Source organism: Rutidosis leptorrhynchoides, chromosome 1 (genome assembly GCF_046630445.1).
Source record: "Rutidosis leptorrhynchoides isolate AG116_Rl617_1_P2 chromosome 1, CSIRO_AGI_Rlap_v1, whole genome shotgun sequence".
NCBI lineage: Eukaryota > Viridiplantae > Streptophyta > Magnoliopsida > Asterales > Asteraceae > Rutidosis > Rutidosis leptorrhynchoides.
This window is the reverse complement of record NC_092333.1, coordinates 98,543,343-98,550,386: the sequence shown is the minus strand read 5'-3', so window position 1 is coordinate 98,550,386 and position 7,044 is coordinate 98,543,343.

Below are 7,044 nucleotides of genomic sequence, written 5' to 3'. Positions count from 1 at the left end.
GTAAATATTAGTTACCATGCTATTAGGGAAGATATGCAAGGTGGTACAACTCAACGTAGAATATATTTTAAGTACTTATGTCTATTTCGTCAAACATAAAAACAGCGCATGTATTCTCAGCCCAAAAATATATAATGCAAAAGCATTTAAAAAGGGAGCAAATGAAACTCACATAATGTATTTTGTAGTAAAAATACATATGACGATATTGAACAATGCAGGGTTGGCCTCGGATTCACGAACCTATATCATTTATATATATATATATATATATATATATATATATATATATATATATATATATATATATATATATATATATATATATATATATCAACACATAAAATGGTAATCGAATAAACTTATATATCATTAGTGATTTAATTGTTATTTTAATTATGTGTTTCATTAATAACCTAGTTAATTACATTTATTACTATTTATTATAAAAGTATTAATATAGTTATGTTATATGTAGTAAATATATATATTTTTTTCTTATATATATAATATTTATTTAGTACATTAATAATAATAATAATAATAATAATAATAATAATAATAATAATAATAATAATAATAATAATAATAAGTTGTAAATGACAGTAAAATAGTTATACGAAATCATAAAATTAATAATATATTACTATTATAATATTCATCATTTATAATTTTGGTATCTATGTAAATTTGAAACTTAAGTTTTATAGTTTATACCCTCGGGTCAAATCGAACGAGAGAGACAAGTAGTGCTCGGAAGTGAAGCCCGACAGCAGTGTCAGAAAGCCGAGTAACAACATCTATTGTCATTCACCAAATCTAGTTTAAGAAAATTGGGCCTTAAGACAACTAAACCTAATACTTTCACCCTTATTGTCCAATCCACCAATACTAAGATCATAAGCCCACTTTAAATTAAAGAAGCTCAACAAAACAATCCATTTAAATGACCCATTTATCATCATCATTTATCTATTATCTTAATCATCATCATCAATCCTTATTATAAACTATTACTCATCGTCTTCTTTTATTCACTTCATCATCATTAAATCATAGTAATCCATCATCATCATCCTCATAATCTGTATATCGTAATCAATCTTTATCATCATAAATTACCGTACATCATTTACCATTGTCTCCTAACATCACACGATCATAATCAATCATACCATTTATTTCAAAAAGTGTTATTGGGTCACAACAACCGCAACCCAATTAAAAGTCCATTTATCATTAAAAGGGCCCAATCATATCAAAACCCACTTCGTGTAGTAAGCTAGAGTATTGGTTGATATCTTGATATCATAAAGCTTTTGTAAAGTGGATTCATTTAAATAACCACAAATTGACATCTGTGAAAAGCTTATATGATACATATCATGAATAAAATATAAGGTGTCCTACCCATTCAATAATATAAAGGTTTAGTTCACCGTAAATATTATAGCGATAGTAGTCTGAATACTCAAACCAAAAGAGAAAAAAAATAACAGCTTCCTCGTTTATAATAGTATCATCATTATCATATCATTATTGCTCTTAATAGTAATTGGTTTTAATAAAAATGGTTTTAGATAAAGGTGGTGGTTTGATGGTTGAAGTGGATTTCGATGGTAATGGTATGGTGGTGTTCGTATTGAACAAAAACAGAAATGAAAGAGAGCAATAGCATAACATTACAGTAGCATTTTAATGGTGTTAGAGGTTGTCGAACTTGAATAGAAATAGACACAATAGCGATTAGTAATGAACGTAGCTGCACTAGAGGGTGGTTAATTGCTATGGCTCACGAAGAAATTAAGAAGTGAAGAAACGTGATTGGCTCGTTTGGTGGTGATAGCCGATGGTTAAAGGGGTGATGGTTTTTAGATGGTGATAACAACTTAACCGAAGGTGATGGTATTCAAGATGGGTGGTGGTTCTCGTAGGTGGAGGAAATGGTGAAGTTCATGATGTGGTGAGGATTGGTGACTAGAAGGTGACGTCCGGTGGTTTTATGAAATTCACGGTGGGAGGTGGTTGTAGGATGGTGGAGGATGGTGTCGGTTGTGGTGATTTTGGTTATCACAGAAGGCGTACAGGATGAAGAGAGAGAGAGAGAATGGAAGATAGAAGTTCATGGAGGTTGTAGAGGGTGGTGATACATCGTAGGTGGTGGCGATTTTAGAGAAGGTGATTGTTGTGGTTGAGCTTACAACCGAATTTATGGTTCACAAAAATATAGAGAGAGAGAGAGTAGAGAGAGACGAGATAGAGAGGGTGAAAGAGGTAATGGTTGTTCTCGGTGGTGATGTAGTTGTAGGTGTCCGGCGGTGGAGTGAAGGTGGCCGGCGGTAGACTGTGGTGGTGGTGAGATGGGTGTCCAAAGGTGGTCATGTTTGTTAGAGATAGATGTGAATGAATGGTGATACATATATATCATCATATTATATGTACTCTAATCTATTAATAATAATAATAATTGTATATTGTAAAGTAACACATGTACACAGTAATTTGGCTGCTAACATTATTAAATCTGCTGACAGTTTATAAGGGTATTTTTCGTACCCCGTTGTTAAACAGTAGCGGATGAAAGTCTTCAGAAAAATTCCGAATTTTTAGATTAACTATATTTATTTATTTTGGTCATTATGGTATAAAATTTGATCCTTAACAATTAAATAAAAATTACATTAATTATTCACTCCCAACCCCCAAGCAAAATATAAAATTTTTAAAATTTGACAAACAACATCTAAATATATTATTAATAAGCCTAAAATTTATAAAACTCATTTTCGTATCACCGTTTATTTTAAAATCACATAAGTTCGTTTTAAACTTCTTTAAATAATAATCGAAACGTCCAACGAGTATTACAATCATTTAATATTTATTTTTAATATACTTTATTTATATATAGTTATGCTTTAAATAATAATTATTATAATATCTTATTTTTGTTTTATTTTACATAATTAATTTTAAATACAACAACATATAATGGTTCAAGTTATTTTTCCAATACATATATATATATATATATATATATATATATATATATATATATATATATATATATATATATATATATATATATATATATATATATATATATACCCAAACAATTGTTCGTGAATCGTCGGGAATAGTCAAAGGTCAGATGATTTCATAAAATAGTTCGAACATTTCGATATTCAGTTTAATAGACTTTGCTTATCGTGTCGGAATCATAATAAGATTAAGTTTAAATTTGGTCAGAAATTTCCGGGTCGTCACACCTTCCTAGCTCAAGTATAAAATGAGGTGCAAGGGTTTAGGTTTTTCTCATCTCATTTATCACACAAAATCCCTAAATCTATCTCCCTCTCTCTTCTTGATTTCGGCAATTATAGCCACCACCACACCACCATCGTCTTCAAGCAATCTTCAAGGGATCTTCATCGCGTTCTTCGTGTTCATCAAGATCCTCAAGTGTGTTCTTCGATATTCAAGTGTTTTGATCATCATATTCAAGTTAACTTCATCTTTTTGTTATTATTCTTCATCATCATATATAAAGGTTGACATTCGGCTCACGATCATCCAACTCATTTATCTTTCTATTCTAAGGAATAACTCTCTCATCTACTTACTAAGGTGAACTCATAGCCCAACTCTTATTTGCTAGCAACTTATTTAATTTTTTGGGGTGAGACACATGCTACTTTTAATTTTTTACAATTTAGACACAAGTACCAACTGTTAAACTATGCTATACCCGGCTATGTCCGACTAAGTCCCTACAGTGATATTTTTAATTGCTCGTTAAATGCATTCTTAATTATTGGGGGTAGGCCTATCGGGAGTAACGTCCCCGATACATTTGACCAAGTCATTGTATTACTTAATAATGAAATTAAACCGACAAGTATAGACACAACTTGTCATTGGGGCAAACTTTGAACGTTTAGTCTAAATATCACGAACTAACATAACTTTTTTGATCCCTGCGAGATCAACTTTTAAGATCTTTGTGATCTTCTTGACAACTAAAGATCTGTGTGATCTACTTTTGAAAACAAAATCTTGTGATCTAAAAACAACGATAACTACTTTTGTTAAACCTATGATTTCACTCAACCTTTTTGGTTGACACATTAGCATGTTTGTCTCAGGTGCCGATTGATCAAGGATATTATACTGCTTATGTGATGCTTACTTGGACTTAGGATCAAGAACTATCACATTTATTATTCTTGCATTTGAAACATTTACTTTATCGTAATTTCCATCATTGTAACGACACTTCATTTTCCGCTGCGCACTCAATAAAGTTTATTTTTCTTATATAGTATTGTTCTCGTATTATAATATGTTGGTTTATTTGATATTAGTGACGTTTTCTTCCAGACCCTATCTGGAGGACGTCACACTATCCCAACCTTTGCCGAAATCGATTACACAAGCACGTAGCATATCTTCCAAGGTTTGAATAGTTCGTTCACTTTGACCATCAGTTTGCGAATGATAGGCTGTACTCATGTCGAGTTGAGTTCCAAGAGCAGATTGTTAAGTTTTCCAGAATCTAGAAATGAATCGACCATCGCGATCAGAAATAATCGAGATAGGAACTCCATGACGCGAGACAATTTCTTTAATATAAAGCTGTGATAATTTCTCCATCTTGTCAGTTTTCTTGATCGGTATGAAATGTACAGATTTAGTAAGACGATCAACTATGACCCAAATAGTATCGTTACCATTTGAAGTCTTAGGCAACTTAGTAACGAAGCCCATAGTGATGCATTCCCACTTCCACCGCGGAATATCCGGTTGTGTCAACAGACCAGAAGGCTTTTGATGTTCAGCCTTGACTTTCAGATACGTGAGACACTTACTAACATAAGTAGCAATGTCGGCTTTCATGTTAGGCCACCAGTAGAATTCCTTCACATCGTGATAGATCTTACTGGAACCGGGATGAATAGAGTACCTAGTCTTATGTGCTTCATCCAAGACTAGATCACGGAGATTACCGAAACGAGGGACCCAAATTCTATTGCCAAAGTACCGTGTACCATTAGCTTTCACTTGGAGTTGGTTCTCAAAACCGATAGGTCCTTCACCTTCGATAAGTGTTGGTTTGATAGCTTCCAATTGAGCTTCACAGATTCGTGATATGAGATTCGACTTGATTTTCGGGTTTAAAGCACGAACTCGTTTAACATCGTCTTTTTGACTAAGAGCATCGGCAACCACATTCGCCTTTCCAGGATGATATTCCATCTTACAGTCATAATCGTTCAATAACTCGAGCCATCGGCTTTGCCTCATATTCAGCTGTTTCTGATCAAAAATGTGTCGAAGACTTTTATGGTCAGTGTACACTGTAAAGTGGGTACCATATAGATAATGTCTCCATATCTTTAATGCGAATACCACGACACCTAACTCAAGGTCGTGTGTAATATAGTTCTCCTCGTGTTTCTTTAACTGTCTAGATGCATAGGCAATAACCTTTTCACGTTGCATTAAAACACAACCAAAGCCTTGCTTTGAGGCATCACAGTAAACACCAAAGTCGTTAGTACCTTCAGGTAAAGAGAGAATCGGGGCTGTGGTCAATTTATCCTTCAGAACCTTGAAAGCAGATTCCTGTTCTTCGGACCACTCAAACTTCTTCCCTTTGTGAGTTAACTTTGTAAGGGGTTTAGCAAGAAGAGAAAAATCTTTTATGAACCTTCGATAATAACCGGCAAGTCCCAAAAATTGACGAATATGCTTCGCAGTCTTTGGTATCTCCCAGTTCTGAATAGCGGTAATCTTAGCTGGATCGACATGTATTCCGTTACTATCAACAACATGCCCAAGAAATTGTACGGTTTTGAGCCAAAACTCGCACTTTGAAAATTTAGCGTAGAGTTGTTCCTTCTGTAAGATTTCAAGAATCATGCGCAGATGCTGCTCATGTTCTTTCTCACTCTTGGAGTAGATCAAGATGTCGTCAATGAACACAATGACAAATTTGTCAAGATACGGCTTGCAGACACGATTCATAAGAACCATGAATACGGTAGGAGCATTAGTTAAACCAAAAGGCATGACACAAAATTCATAATGCCCATAACGAGTGCGAAAAGCAGTCTTAGGAATATCGGATTCCTTGACTTTGAGTTGGTGATAACCGGACCTCAAATCTATCTTTGAATAAACACTTGACCCTTGAAGTTGGTCGAATAGATCATCAATACGTGGCAACGGATAACGGTTCTTGATAGTAAGCTTGTTGAGTTCGCGGTAATCAATGCATATCCTCAATGTACCATCCTTCTTTTTAATGAATAGAATAGGAGCTCTCCATGGGGACGAACTTGGACGAATGAAACCTTTATCCAATAGTTCTTGAGTTGGTTAGAAAGTTCCTTCATTTCGGAAGGAGCTAATCGGTATGGTGCTTTAGCAATAGGAGCAGCACCGGGAGCTAAATCAATTTAGAATTCAACTTGTCGAGGAGGTGGAAGACTGGAAAGATCTTCAGGAAACACATCGGGAAAGTCTTTAACCACTGGTACATCTTCAATACATTTCTCTTTCGATTCAATCATCTTAACGTGGGCTAGAATAGCTGGATAACCTTTCATAAGGTATTTGCGGGTTTTAATACAGGAGATAATGTTGAGATTAGAACCACTCTTGTCGCCTTGAATGACTAGAGTCTCTCCATTTCCCAACGGAATGTTAACGGTTTTATCAAAACACAAGATTACAGCATGTAATGGACGTAACCAATCCATTCCAACTACAACATCAAAACTTCAGAGCTCGACCGGCAAAAGGTCTATCTTAAATTCTTTGTTGGTTAAGATTAGGTTGCAGTTTTTATAGATTTTATCGACTTTCATGATCTTTCCATTGGCTACTTCTACTAATTGTTTAGATTCTAAGGGTTGAGGCTTTTCAGTAAATAGGGTACAAAATTCACTAGACACGTAACTTTTGTCAGCACCCGTATCAAATAAAATAGTTGCGTAACAATTATTGACAAGATACGTACCCGTGATGACCTCATCTTCA